Source organism: Athene cunicularia, assembly GCF_003259725.1.
Source record: "Athene cunicularia isolate RWA chromosome 12 unlocalized genomic scaffold, athCun1 chr12_part1, whole genome shotgun sequence".
NCBI classification, from domain to species: domain Eukaryota; kingdom Metazoa; phylum Chordata; class Aves; order Strigiformes; family Strigidae; genus Athene; species Athene cunicularia.
The window spans coordinates 7,828,622-7,843,478 of record NW_020799116.1 but is presented as its reverse complement, the minus strand read 5'-3'; the positions used below and the strand labels follow the sequence as shown (position 1 = coordinate 7,843,478).

The window sequence follows — 14,857 nt, the reverse complement described above, 5'->3', positions numbered from 1 at the left end:
CACTACAGTGTACTGCAGCCCCTAAAATCTCATGGTCCAGGCAGAGTTTACTGGTCAACTTTGGTCCCCAGGAGATGGGAGCTTCTCTTCCTCGAAGGAGCCCTTCCAAAACCTACCTCCGAGTTGCTAAGAAACAGGTTGTCACTGTGGCATGGGCTGTAATCAGTTGTATACAGGTAATTAGAAGTCACTACTGCTTTATTATTAACTGTTTGTTGATTTAAAAAAAAAAAAAATTTCCTCTCTGTCCCCAGAGCATACAACACTCCTAGTACATCTGCATCAATTATGCATCGTCTGTGTGATTTTTCTTCCTTTGGAAACTTGGCTTCCAGAGGCTCTTTCTGATGCTCTAGCCATGACCTAACCCTCCTTTGTTGAATAATTCCTACCGAGACAACACAGTTTCCCTGCTGTGTTTTCCACGCTACCGTGTTTCAGCAAGGCAAATAAATCAGGCTGTCTCCCATCACCAGGCAGCCTTGTTTGCTCAATTTTGCCGTTCCATTTCTTGCTTTATTGAATAAGCATGTATTTATGTACCCCGTGTCCTTTTTCTGCCTGCCCATTTTTATTGAACTTCTCTATTGGCTGCAGGGTTGGGTTTTCCTGACAGGGTTTTGGATCTTAAAATACTGTTTCTTCAGACCAGCTGTCACTTCTGTCCTGACCTTGTCCCATGAGATCTCTGTGCATCACTTATGTGTCTAGCTCTGCCTGTCTGGTCTAAGTGCCCCTTTGCCTTTTTCTTAGTTTGTTTTTTTTTTTTTTTTAATTTTAATACCTTTCTACACTAAATCTCACTGGAAATTTCCCCCCTTCAAGATGACCCTCTTCTTTTTGGCACTCTCCAAAAAACATCACCCATACAACAAGGCTCCCTCACAGCCTTGTGCTTGAACTCCTCTTTGTGCTGGTGCCTCACGCAGGCAGCGCCAAGCCCGCATCCATCTGGGGACGAGCAGGGACAAGGCTACTGCACCAGCCCCAGTTTTAAATCTTTTCCCCAGTAAAAGAAACATAGTCTCTAGCTACAGACCTACGAGTTTATTTTCACACCCATCAGCCTGCAATAGAGCTGTGGAATGCTGCTCCCAGGGCTGCCAGTGGCTCATGGCTGGGCAGTTCAGAGGGAGCCTCGTTGCTCCACTTTGGAGCAAAGACCCAGCAGCAGTGTGAGGAAAGATGTGTGAGTGTTACCCCCACAGTGGGGATCTGCTCTCGGCTGATGTTATCCCCCACCTAATGAATTCAAACTTTAGGGCTGGAGGGGAAGATTTTTCTGCTAATAGGCCAGTTTGGGAACTTGCCACTTGGTGGGATTTTTCCCCCCACCCCAACTCCCCATTACCCTCGGGAGAGGACTGTGGAGCTTTTGAGATGTAGGAAAGCAGAAGAGCTTTTCCCTAATGGCTCATATTGCTGCTTAGTGACTGCCTGCCAGATTCGATGTCAGGAGATGCTGAGATCTGTAGGGCTGAAAGTTGGCGTCTAATGAAGGAACGTCAGGATGCGAATGAGGTTTCTTGTCCTGCACAGCCGAACATGGGGATGTTATTTATAGCTGCTCACTTGCACCATAAGCACCTGTAGAGGCTTTATTCTTCAGCCCCTCAGTGGAATCACAAATGACAGAAAGAGCTGAAGATGTAATGACCCTTGAGGTAGGAGAAATTATTTACCAAACCATAGATAAGATGACTGTTATCTCCTGTACTGTGTTTAGGGCACTCAATCTATTGCAGATGTTACCATAGTCATGCTGTTTAATTTAAAATTGTCCTGCATTCCTTATGTCTCAAATTCTTTTCTTGTGAAACTAAATCCTTTCATAACCTAAATGCAGCAGAGGAGATGGAAACGGCTGGTTTGTGGATGTATATGGCCATTCCAAGGGAGCTTTATGTAATTGTTTTTTAAATAGAAATGCTTGCTCTATTTTTGTTTTGTTGTTCTGGTTCATCCTGGTTTTGTTGTTTGCCATATGGTTTCTGGCATGTGTTCCTCGTCTAGCAATAAAAGCTACCAAGACTAAGAAGCCTTCGTTAATTTGTAACAGGCATAGTCATAGTAAGAGCTCTTCTCATTTTACTGACTTTCCAAGCTCAGTGGCTGGTATTATACAAGGATTATAGAGGAGTTCTTGCCATTGGTTTCTTGGAATAATTTTCTTTGTACATGGGTCAAAAGGGTAAAGATTAACAAAGTTATTAGCTATTGGAGACAGTAGCCCTATCTGTTTGTCTTTAGATTTTAAAATCTGTCCCTTAAAAGGGCAGGTGACTCCGGAGCAAGAAGGCTTTCCACTGTCTCGGATTGAACGTGACCCCTACTGCCAAGAACTCATTCACTTCGGACAAATGTCCTGTTACCAAACACCCGATAGGTCTTTCTCCACTGAAATCAGCCAAGGATCCCAGATTCATCTATGTATGAGGAAACTGATTCATTCTTGCAAGACGTTTCACAGTTGGTCACATTTTTTATATGTGCATTCAGCTGCAACGCCGAGCGGCGAGTTGTGTGTGTCCCTCCAGTGTGAGCGTTATTTATCACTTACCAAGCACACGGGAACCCTAAGTTTAGTTTTCCTTCTTCTGAGACAAGGTTTTGGAAGCACTTAAAGGTTGTCAGATACACTCAGCTGGAGATAGCCCTGGGGATTAATTTCAGCCACAGCTTTGTCAGTCCTCTGGTGAGACCCACGATACGAGAGGCCGTTTACCCACAGATCCTGAATTGTTCTTCCTGTGACCTGGCAGTGCTGCGCAAATCAGGGTGTTTTCCATAAAATGATACTGTGCAGTGATAATCAGTCACACGGTAATGGAGTGGCAATCAAAGCTGTCAAGGAAAATGATCTACATGCAATTGCTTGATTATATTTGTCCTGAAATACTTTTATGCTAAAGGATTTTCAAGTTTTAATCAGTCTGCATTAACTGGGATGCTCTTGTAGTTGATCATGGAAAGAAAACAACTGTTGATTATACTAAAAGCATTAAGTGACCTCTGCTAATTAAAAGATAATGTCAGTGCAACTGAGTGGAGTGCCTGAATCTTTAGCCTTTTAGATAGACTTTAAATGAAAATCAAAGAGTTTGTAGGAAGAAAATGTGGTACAGATAAGAGACTTGTTTGTGGAAATAGCAGGTCATGTTTTAGTAAAAGTTATTTAATCCATTAATGATACCTAATATGCCACATAACAAGCAATTTGCTGGAAAAGAACAAGCTTCCTCCCCAGTTGTGAGATGTCTTCACTTAGTGTACCTTGACTGGAGCATTTCACTTGGGAAAGCCTATGATATAGTGAATCCAGTGTGACTCTGTTGCCCATAAATAAACTAAATGGGTTTTCTCACAAATGCACGTCACCCTTTAAATGACCCAGATGTTCAGTGTTAAGTTCTGTGTTCAGCAATAATGTAGTCAGTGTCTACAAATGCAGTCTTACTTGCCTTTTTTCATTAATCTTGGTGTCTGGGAGAGAAAACAAAACAGGTGGAATAACTATGTACAAGCACATCCCTTACTCCTTGGAGACTCTAAATGGTAAACAGCCTCTTCTGTTTTCTACATTTATATTGATGCAGAAGGATGTCCCCTTTGGACAGAGAAGCAATGGCACAAATTCTGTATGAAATCGCCTGATGCTGCTGCCTGTCATTGTCCTCCAAGGAGCCACAGTGGCCAGAGAGCCTTGGAGGAGATGCCAAAGCAGTTGGTAAAAGTTTGGTATCATTTTTCAGGTTTCTGCCTCACTCTTTGACTCCTTCCGCTGTGAGAAGAAGCAGAAGGAAGCACAGTTACAATATTATTTTTTTCAGTGTGGAAGAAGTTAAATAACTTGTGGGAATATAGAGAGGAACATAATGGTTCAGATTCTGGTGTCTGAGAATGAGGTTGGCTCCGTGCATAAAGCAGAGACTTCACGGGGAGGAGAGGGGAGGTGTCTGCTTCTCTTCGGATTAAAAGAAATGGTTTTGAAACTGAAGGTAATCTCTTTCCAGGCAGTTTGTAACCGAGCTTTACAGCTGCCAAATTGTATTTGATCACATTCAGCATCTCCAGCTGAGGAGGCTGCAGGGTGAGGAGCAGCCACGTCATCAGGGTGTGGAGGCATCCGAGCCAGTCCTGGCCTCAGTCACTGTCAGAGCTTCATCCAAAGTGTCTTTCCAGGCAGAAGATGCTTGATCCACCACCCCACTGAAAGCTACAGGCCGAGGTGGGTCATGTCTCCATGGTGCTGCTGATCTGTTGGCCGGGAAACTGGTGCTGGGATGAGATTGAGAGCTACAGACCCAGCTATTACTGCTCGTATGATGATTGCAGTGTCTGTGCCTTTCATCCCGTAGGTAAGAGATCCCCTTTGCCGGCACATGGACCCTCCTGCCCTCTGTGACGAGTGGGCGAGGCCAGCTGGCTGCGGGGGTGACACTTTAGGCATCACCGTGTGATACTGTCCTCTGTGGAGCGGCTGAGGGAACTGGGATTGTTTAGTCTGGAGAAGAGGAGTCTGAGGGGAGACCACATCACCCTCTACAGGTACCTGAAAGGAGGGTGCAGAGAGCTGGGGATGAGTCTCTTTAGCCTAGTAGAAAGCGACAGGATAAGAGGGAATGGCCTCAAGTTGTGCCAGGGAAGGTTTAGACTGGATATTAGGAAGCATTTCTTTCCAGAAGGGGTTGTTGGGCGTTGGACTGGGATGCCCAGGGAGATGGTGGAATCCCCATCCCTGGAGGGGTTCAGGAGTTGGGTCGATTTAGAGCTTAAGGATCTGCTGTAGGTGGGAACTGTGCTAGGGGAACTGTTGGACTGGATGATCTCCAGGGTCCTTTCCAACGCAGATGATTCTGTGATGCTGTGATATTCACTGGGGTGAGGTAGCTCTGTAACTGTGTCTGACAAATGCAGCTTGGGCTGGTCAGTACCTGCTACTCCAGGCTACCTGGAGTAGGAGCTACGTGCAGCTCTCCTCTTGTTCGTGAGGGAGGAGGTCGGGGGCAGAGCTTTGGTTTTGGGTGCAGGGGGGAGAGCAGCAGCACCAGCGCTGTGTCCAGCACCCTGTCTGCAAGCCGAGGGAGCGTCATTCCATGGCCAGGGCTATCCTGTCTGTCAAAGAGAGTAATGAAATGAAGGGGAGATTTTCAAACAAAGTAGAGATTTTTCTCAGTGCCAACCGTCCATCTTGCCAAAACTATTGTCCATCTGAAGGGAAATCTAAAAGGGAGATTTTTGACACAAATATTCCCTTTATAGAAGCTTTTTTTTTTTTTTTCTCACAGCCTCCTTGGCAGTTGAAAGTTGCATCTGTTTTCTTGAAGGTACATCTACATCTTGAAGCCCTGAGAACTTTTAATTTGAAAACTTGCCACTTCGAAAAAATGCCCTTTCTGTTTATCCTGGGCACTGAATTGTGTGGAATCCACCCCTTTGTTGTTCTGAGGTCAGAGGTCACTGCTGATGGGCAGATCTCTGGTCTCAGCAGTGCCTGATGTCTCATTTTTCCTTTTGGTGTTCTACCATAAGCTATTTATTTTCAGTGGGTTTTTTTTTTTTTTTAAGAGCAATATGTACACCTGAAGGTATTTTAAAGAAACTATTTAAAAGGTTATAAAAAATAAAATAAACATTGGCATAGAGATTCTTGGAGTGCATGATGAATATTTTAAAAGTTAAGAATCTAGCCGGAGAGAAATGAAATGATTTAGTGCTCTAAATAAATCTCTTTGTGGGTTTTAATGTGCAAAAATGGACAACAATGGCTTTAAAACCTTTCCACAAATACTTCTATCTGTGCCCTGGTATACTTTGTATATGTTATATCCGTAGCCAGTAATGGTCTGTTATGTCTTTTTAGATGTTGAGGGAAGGTATTACACCAAGTTTTTCTCCTCTAGGACTTTGCATAATAACCTTTAGGCAGAGAGTTTAGACCTTTGGGAAGACAGCCACGTAAAGGTCATCCTCAGCACCTTCATTCTCAGAGTTTTTGTATCCTGTTTTGGAAAGTGGAAACCAGAGGGAGGAAAGTTTTGAAGAGACTGGGAGTAAAACCGAGATTTGGGAGAGCATCGTTCCTATATAGAGTGGCTCAAGCAGCATAAATTGTGGAGAGCTCTGTGCCCACATAACTTCTTACCAAAATGGATAGCGTTTGGTTCTGTCACTGCTTAACATTTCCAATTCTTTCTCTCCCTCACACACATCCACACACATCTGGAAAAAATAAGCCTTTTATAATAGCAGCTATGGTAGAGGTGGAGCATTGCTTGAGATGCACTTTGTGAGATTGAACAATGTATACTCGCTAAGAAAGCCCTTGCCCTTTTTTTTTTTTTTTTTTTAAATTAACCAAGTATATTAGTGTCCATGAAATATGCATCCCTGAGTAATTATTCCTGTAAAATAATACATTTCACCTGAGCAAGAGTCCTTCAGTCCTTCTGTAAGACTGCTTTTCTGGCAAATCTTCTTGCTAATCGAATCTTCTGTATCTTCTTCCTTGCTTTTATAGTAACTCCTGTTGCTAAATGTAGTGAACGCAATTGCTAAAATGATGGTGCCAGTATAAATTATTAAAATTACATAGAGTAATAAAAATGTGTTGTGTATAAAAAGATACAAAACAAGGCAGTAGGACTTGAGCTTTTATGTTACTTCAGAAAATTCTCTAGAATCTATGATACTACAAGCTATACATTAAATACAGTTGGATTTTGTCTTTACAAGTTTTCTAAAGGAAAATGTTTGGATGCCACACTTTTTAGGCTTACAGCTTTCCTTGAAGAAAATTAGATGGCGAGAGGTCTGCTCACATGTTTTTGATAATCTTGGAAAGAGTCTTGGGTTGGATGCTTAGAAACATAGTGTCCAAAATCATAAGTCACATCTGAAAATGTAGGTGGGATGTTTATAACAAGGAGCACTGAAAAGATTTAACTGTGAGAAATCCACTCTCAAATATATAAATTCATTAATTTAGTGCATAATGTCTGTTATCTTTTTATTAAAACAGAAAAGTTCTTGAGAATCAATAAGTGGAGCCTCTGTCACCTACTGGCCCCTTGACCTCATAGTAATAAAAAGAAAGAGTTTGAGTTTTTCCTTTCTTGCAGCAGGCACTCAGAGACTGGGCATGGGAAGTGTTAGGGAAAGTTGGAAAGAGACACTAAACATCACAGATGTAAGGTCGGTGTTATACAAAAAAAAGAGGGCAGCGCATGATCTCGGCCCTTGTTGGAGATGATATGGTGAAATGTTGACTTTAATTGCCATGGGACATAGATTAGCAGATGGTCCCATGGATAGACTGCTCTCCATGTCTATAAATAGCATAAGTTAATGTATGCAAGTTCTTTCTTTCCTTTTATAGCTATATCCCAATGTGTCAATATCTTTCTGGCAAGGAAGTATCCAGCACTGGAGCTAGAATATAGGTCCTGTTTAAAGCCCTGGTATCATGTGATTATGTTACAGCAAAAAAGCATCTGATCAAGTAACTCATGATTGAAAAGACAGGCTGTGACAGCCTGATCTGAATGCACCTTCATTTCAGAAATAACTATCGGGTATCTGTAAGTCAGCTGGAATAATAGCTGAGAGAAGTGGGGAAGGCAGCACGGCTCTGAGCGGGGTCAGGGAGCTTTGTGCCGTTTCCCATCTCAGGCTGGCTGCATGGCGTTTTGCTTTGCAGATCTCATCTGCCTTCAGCTTCCACCTCCCTGCTGTTGGATGAATTTCTTTACTTGCAGACAAATCGTGTTGCTACAACTTATGGCTTATAGCTGCTCTTTCTAGCCAGCCCTGCACAGCTTTGCTTGATTGCCTGCATCCTCCTCCACTGCCAGCATCGTCAGATTTTGGGTCTGGTCCCTGGGAAGCTGCAGTGCTGGGGGACGTTTGCCTAGTTTATGACAACCAGGTTAACCTAATCCTGTCCAGCAGCCCGGTGCTCAGCGAGACCAGCACCTGCTTTCTGCTCTCCCCTGGGCCAGGATCTGGACCTCAGGTCGCACCGTGGGACTGGCCACAATGGGAAGAAGTGAGCCGTCCTGCTGAAGCTGGTGGGAAGCCTCCCATCTCCGAGCACCCTCCTTCACTCAGGCTGAGCTCCGGGTTAGCAGAGCAGCCCCGCTGATGTCCCTGTGCCCAACGGCAGCCGGGCTGCAGGCTTGATCCCTTTGTATGCCAGGTTTCATCTTCCTGACGTGTAGAGCCCGGGTGCTACAGCTGCTCTCAGTCCCTCCTTATCGCAGGAGTTCGTTGCTTGTTTCCCTCGTTCCTGGGCTTCCCCAAGCCTCCCTTTCAGTGTCTCTCTGTTGACCGTGTCTGTAATGGAAACTTCACGTTTTTGGTTCATAGCTTTGGCTTCTCTGTCATTCAGGAAACCTCGTGTTAGCAGGCTTGACTGCAACCTAGCGACTGGGTACCAGATTCCCACTGATATTTAGGCTTCAGGGGTTTTTGTGTCAGTTGTGCCTCATCCAAATAACTCTCAGAAAAAAACCCACTTTTAAGCAAATACATCCATCATGGTGCTATATTTAGCATAATAAATCCACTGAGTCCAAGCAGCCTTTAAGTCTAGCTCTCCCTTGCTATCACATTGAACAAATGAAGTACTAGTAAATAAGAAATAAGCAAAGAAATTTTTAAGCTGCATGTGTAAGTACAGGGAACATTTTAAGAAAGAGCACTTTCTTAAGCACTTCGTTTTCTCAACACTAGCGCGAGTAGCAGGAAGGCTGAGCCATCCCTTTGCTCACCCCTTCTACAGATAAAACCTAATGGAGGACCTGCAGAGTGATGGACTTTGTGCCATCTTGAGCCTGATACCTGTCAAAATCAGCCCCCAGAACCATGCATTGAATGGTCAGGGTCCGGATACCACTCCGTGATAGATCTAACCCCCTTTTGGTTCAGTAGGGATGTTCTGGATTAACCTACATGTAATTTAGAGCAGATTTTGGACCCTGCTCATGAGCGCTATGCCTTTCCCTACAGGAAGGAAGATTGTTTCTGACCTTACTTAAACTAAGCAGCTTTAATCATTCAGTATGGAAACACCAAGACTAGGCTGGGGGCTGGGGACACAGACATTGGAATCCTATAATCTTTGGTTAAGTTCTAATGAAATTGTCCAGGATGAGAAGGAAACAGATGGATTCTGATTAATTTCTCACAAGTGTAGACCTCAGACTCCGATGTAACATATGTGGTGAGCAAATGTCACTCATGCCTCCAAAGTGCAGAAAATATCACTATTGTCAGGATATATTCATTGGCATATTGGCTGCTGAACTCCCAAGGGTATAAGGATGCTGTGCATTACATTTAGCCCTGAATTAAATATTCAGAGGCAGAGATACCCAACCCTTTCCTGTATGCCTCACTGGTTATCACAGTTGAACTTAATGAATTGAAAAAGGGAGGGGAAGGGAGATTTTTTTCCCCTCCTTTGTAAATCGTTATTTACTGTGGAAGGAATATCAAGACAGTTTGATATTTCTGCTTTACAGAGTTCAGCTGACTAGTAATACAGCCTGAGTTAGGGAAAATAATTCATCTCTGAGCTGTAAATGAGCAACTACACTACTTTGATCTCATAGTGATAGAAATCAGAGCCCAGCTCTGTGTTTGTGGAGTTGTTCTGGGTTTTGTCACTTCTGTATTTCATGTAATTGCATATTTAGGAGAAGATGATGTTCATTTATTGTTTGCTACTACATTGTTTAAGGCAGGTGAGATAAGAGGCCAGAGCTGCTTGCTCTTGTCTCCATGTAGTCTTAGGAAGTGGAAGAGGCTAAGCACGTGAGTAAAGTGAGGTCCCATCTGTGCCGAGGAAAGAGATTCATTACAGCTGACTTGTCCTGTTAGAATTACTGCCCCAGACTGTTTCTCGGAAAAGGATGTCGCTAAGATATCTATTAGAGTATTTCATCACCAAACTTGGGAAATTAATATTGAGCAATGGGACTCCTGTATAGCTCAGGCTCTGCCTCTGCATATACCTCCCCGCTTTCAGTCTATCCCTCTGCAAAATCAAACAATGTCTATGTTAGTAACTTCTCTTCTAAAAATGAATTCCTTGTTAGAAAAATGGGGGGAAAAAAAGGGTGTTTTGCTCTCTGCTTCACTGTATGTTGAAATTATATCTGTCTTAACTTGTACATTTCCCTCTCCCCCTTTAGCAAACACTGCTCCGGCTCATATTACGGGCTGGTTTGTTTGTCTTAATGATCTCATTTTTAACAAGAGAATCTTTTGGGAAAGCTGAATCACCTCAAAAGGAGCTCTCTTTGTGATTGAGGAAGATGTAGCTGATAGAGCCAGGGAAAGTTAGAGACATCCACATTAGCCGCTGACATAAACAGGCTGAAGCACACTCGCTCGCTCATTCTCATGCAGCATTTTGTTTTGTTCTAAATTGAAGATGCAGCAAATCTCAGTAATAGCTGGGCCTATATTAAATGGCACCCATCTGCTAAAGCCATAACCTTCATTTTAATTAAGACCTCTAGTTTTGGAAAACTTGACCTGAGATTCTTATTTCCCTTTTTTACTGTTTAATGTTGCGACCTGTGTTGGCTCGTGAAGCACAGCAGTATTTTGTTTGACTTCTTTGCTCATTAGAGACAACTAGTAGTCTCTGTGCTTAAACCTTTAAAAATTCTAATAAGACAATCAGACTCTGATTCCTCAGGAAGCTGATATGCAACTGCATGTTCATTTTGCAGGAATTCCTGGTTTTTTAATTGAAATCTGTCGTTTCCAAGTTTTCACCTGTCATTGCTTTATGTGTCAGAACGGAGGTAACAACTTGTGCATCTGCGAACTTTTTGAACAACAGTGCTATCCATTGTCAGCTGGAAACTTCTCTTCACTTTTTCTGTTTTTTCCATGGTTCCTGACAATGCATCACTTGCAGTTCCCTCCATGAAGCTGTTATCAGTGCCAAAGGGACCAGGTTTGGTCATTGCTGATTGCATCAAGATTGCACAAGGCAAAATCATGTAAATCTTCCACTGAACTCCAAAATCATTGATCAAGATCAGACTGGATCTTTTTTCCTTGTTTATCACATGGCACTGGAATTTCCTTGAAATGTACAGTCTCCTCCTTTGTCATCCTGGAGACTAGAAGCTGTGCTGAGACTCCTTGGCCCAAAAGAGTGGTGACTTTGAAAAGCTACATCAGAATTTTTTGACCCAGCTGGTGTTGCCTGAAAACCTCAGAGCCTCATGATGCCATCCTAGCTACATACACGGTTTGCTGAATGAACCTACCTGCTGCTTTGCTTGGCGGAGGTTTTTGTGGATAACCAGGAAAGCCTGAAGCCAAAAGAAGAGGTGAAGCCGAGGAGAGAGGTGGGAGATGGATTTATAGGGAAGATAAAATGGTGGGTGTGGAGATTTGCATTAATTAATTACAAATACAGAGAAAAGGAAAATACAGCCAATACAAAAATAGCTTGTGGCTAAAAATAGTCCCTTAAATCAGGAAACTGAGAATATACTCAGTCCAGTGAAGCCATTTTCAAGGTACAGCAGGATGAGAACGGGACCTGAGCACATGTTGCCTTTGTCTCTTCAGCTGAGGCATCGCACATGAAAGCCCCAATTGCTTCTTCTTGTGTACAGCAAACCAGTATAGATATTAAATTGGGGCATAATGATGAATGAAACTGTGGGATGTGTCTTGATTATCCCAGGTTTCTAATGTATAATTGAATTATTTTGGTAAGTGTATTTCAAGCCCTTTGATTTCTGGCCTCTGTTTTTAATTACTCAGCCCCCTCTTGCCCTTGTGCATTATTATGCCACTCATTAGCATTCAGTGAGACTACAGAAGTTTGACTTCTGAATAAAGTAACATACAAAAGAGAAGAGATGCTTTTTATCTTACCACTTAATAATTTAAATGGAATCCTTTTCTTTAATCAATGTTTAATAGTTCAATAGTTGTTTATTTAAATTGCACATTGCCTAATTTTGCAAACAAAAAGGAGAGGAAGGATAAACACATTTAGAAATAATGAGCTTTGTAACCATTGTAATCTTCAAAAGATTTAAAATATCTACAGCACTTATAATGTTGGTTCATCTCAACAAGACTAACGTGGGCCTTGAATGTAGCTGTATCATTTATGCAGCACTAAGTAGTACAAGCCTATTTTTTTATATGAGGGAAGCAGAAAACCTTGCTAATTGCAAAACTGAAAGCTACTCAGCAGCGTTAATATTGTTGGCATGACCGCCAGCTGTGATGATTAGGATGTGTGACAGAGGGAGAGATAATTTGATCACAGGCCTGGGGACTAGAAGCTCCTGTGTCCTGCTCCTTCCTCGTACACCTACAAAGGCAAGGAAAATACAGGGGGAGATTTAGTTCAGCCCCACAATGCTCACACTTTCTGGGGGGGCTCCTGCAGGGAACAGTGGATGCCGGAGATATGTGTAACACCAGGTTGCGGGAGGGGTTGGGAGCTCAAACCTAGGCATTAACTTGTCAAAGGAAATAGCTTTATAGGGGGTTAGTAATCAGGTGTGGAGGCACTGTATGAACAGTTTGTTCTACGTCATCAACAAAATGTGGCTTTGGATGTGACTTGGTCACTGTGGGCTGGTAACTGGGACCCTGAGCCATGGCAAGGTCAGGGGGACCCTCAGAACCTGACATAAAAGAGATGGACTAAAGCATCCGTCCCTCTGCTCAGCTTCCTCATCTGTAAAACAGGAATTGATCAGGGAAATCTTGAGGATTTAGAGATATCTGGAGACCGCTTTGGAGGCATTAAAACTAGTGAGCATAATATCTGCATTTCAAAGTACTCTTTGGACCTCACTTAATTCATTTTGACAGCAACCCAGTGCAAGAAATGTGGCTGTCTCCATTGTCTGGATGGGAAAACTGAGTCTAAGAGACGGGTCTGAGACAGAGGTGGTTGGGGAGGGAAATGTGAGCGCAGGACAGCACCAGGGCAGGGAGAGCTCTCAATTGTCTCTGGCGGCTCGGCAGCCTGGTTGTAAGAACAGCCCCGGCAAGCGAACTGCTCCGACCACATGTACTGGGGGTGTTGATCCTACATAATCCATGTCTGATGTCCTGGCTAGCCTGCTTTCAACAAATTGTTCCCCAGGCAGCAAGCCCAGACCTTTCTTCTGCTGATTTGTGTCTCCTGTCCTCTAAATCTTTCCCTTTCTCACCAGTTTATCCAGTTCTCTCTCTTTCCTGCAGATCTCACAATCCTTTGTGCAAGCTTGGGGCTCCTTTTCTTCTCTGCCTGTTCTCTGTCCCCTTTTCTAGGCTTGCTAGAGGTCTGAAGCAGAGTTAAGTGTCAGGAGCACTAGGCAAGAAAGGTGGTACCACGTGTAAAAAATGAGATGGAGAAATGTGATCTGATGCTGTGGGCTTGTTCCCCCCTATTTTAACTGTATTGTAGCTCCTGTTGATTAAGAGGGCATTGCTGAGTTATGCGAACGTGAGAGGAGGGAGAGCTAAGGCTGGGGGTTTGGACCCTTTCTTTCAGGCTAAATGAATTTATCCAAGATGTGAGAGTCTGCTGCTGTATTATTAACTTACAATGAACTGTGGTGTGAAAGCTACTGAGATTTTTTTACTGGTTTTCACATGTGCACTAGAAAAGTTGCACATGGACAACTTGAAAGGCAATAGGCAGTTCCAGGTCATTAGCTGATAAGTGATTTCCTGTGATAAAAGTAGCCTGCCCTGTTCCACGAGGCGTATTTTCAGTGGTTCTTCCCGTTTGAGGAATGTCTGTCCAGGATGATGATGATTTGTATCACGACAGCATTTAGGGAACGTGCCAAGATCAGCCTACCACTGAGCTCTACAGTCACTTATGGTGAGACACTGCCCTCTCACACAGAAAGGGGACTAATATCTATAGATGTTTAAGTGCCTGACTCTTACTGAAACACATATTTCATCACTGTTTAAGCAAGCACCTGAGCTACAGGAGAAATTGAGGGTGTGAAGTGAGGTGATAAAGGTTGTAGAGAAAGTCAGTGGCAGAGCAAGAAGCAGATTCCATTTCCCAGTGGCTGCTGGAAAGCCTGGCAAAGTGACCGCAGCTTTGCAGCCAGTGAAACACCATCTTTCACTTTTTCCATTTAATCTAAATTTTTGAAGGTGATCATTTATTGATAACCCGCAGGCTGGCGGTGTGCGGGGCAGCAGTGACCAGCCATGTGATAAGGCGGGGGGGAGGCTGTACCCTGACTCTCTGCACCCTTCTCAAGTTGCGGCTGTCTCCGAAAGATGCTGCAAACTCCAGCTGGAGAAACGTCTCCTCTCTCTTCCCTCGGCTGCGCAGCGACCACTCGGATGCTGAAATAAGGTTAGGGCTCTGTTAGGCAGTTAAAAGCCCAGGCGGAGCAGGGCGTGCGGCTCTGCAATCTGCTCAGTGCGACCTCCCTGCAGCATCCTCGCTGCCCGGAGGAGAGGGCACTTCGCCCAAACCGCTTTAGCTCCGCACTTAACGTGCGCGGTGGAGCCGTGGAGTGTGGGGGGGAAGCGGAGGGAGGGAGCGGGAAGCCCCGCGGAGGTGGCAGAGAAAGAGAAGCCGTAACACTGTGCTTCCTCCCCCCGGCTCCGAAGAGGAGGAGCGGGGGGGGAGCTCCAAAGCCACTTTGGGCGATGCGCCGCTGCGCGGGGAGGTCTGCGCGGAGCATCCTCCTGGCAGCTTGAAAGCCGGGTGCGCTCCCCGCTCTCCCGTGGATGCTTCCCCCCCCTTCCACACACGCGTGTTCCTGCCTCGGCCGCGCTCCAGCGCAGCCCCCCGCGGCCCAGCCGGCCGGCAGGTAAGCGGGAGCGGGGGGGGCAGAGCTGG

General features: G+C 44.3%; 1 protein-coding gene across 4 annotated transcripts in view; it reads left to right on the top strand.

Moving 5' to 3' along the window:
- Window positions 1–14,345: 14,345 nt before the first annotated feature.
- The window catches only part of FAM19A4 (family with sequence similarity 19 member A4, C-C motif chemokine like), an 80,873-nt gene continuing 80,361 nt past the window's right edge, over window positions 14,346–14,857 (top strand). Inside the window, exon 1 of one of the 4 annotated variants that reach the window (XM_026857653.1) lies at window positions 14,346–14,365. The gene's annotated coding sequence lies outside the window, so the exon portion shown is untranslated. Of the gene's footprint in view, window positions 14,366–14,409; window positions 14,829–14,857 lie in introns of those variants that run through there. The other 3 variants (XM_026857651.1, XM_026857650.1, XM_026857655.1) reach the window with 3 other exon arrangements.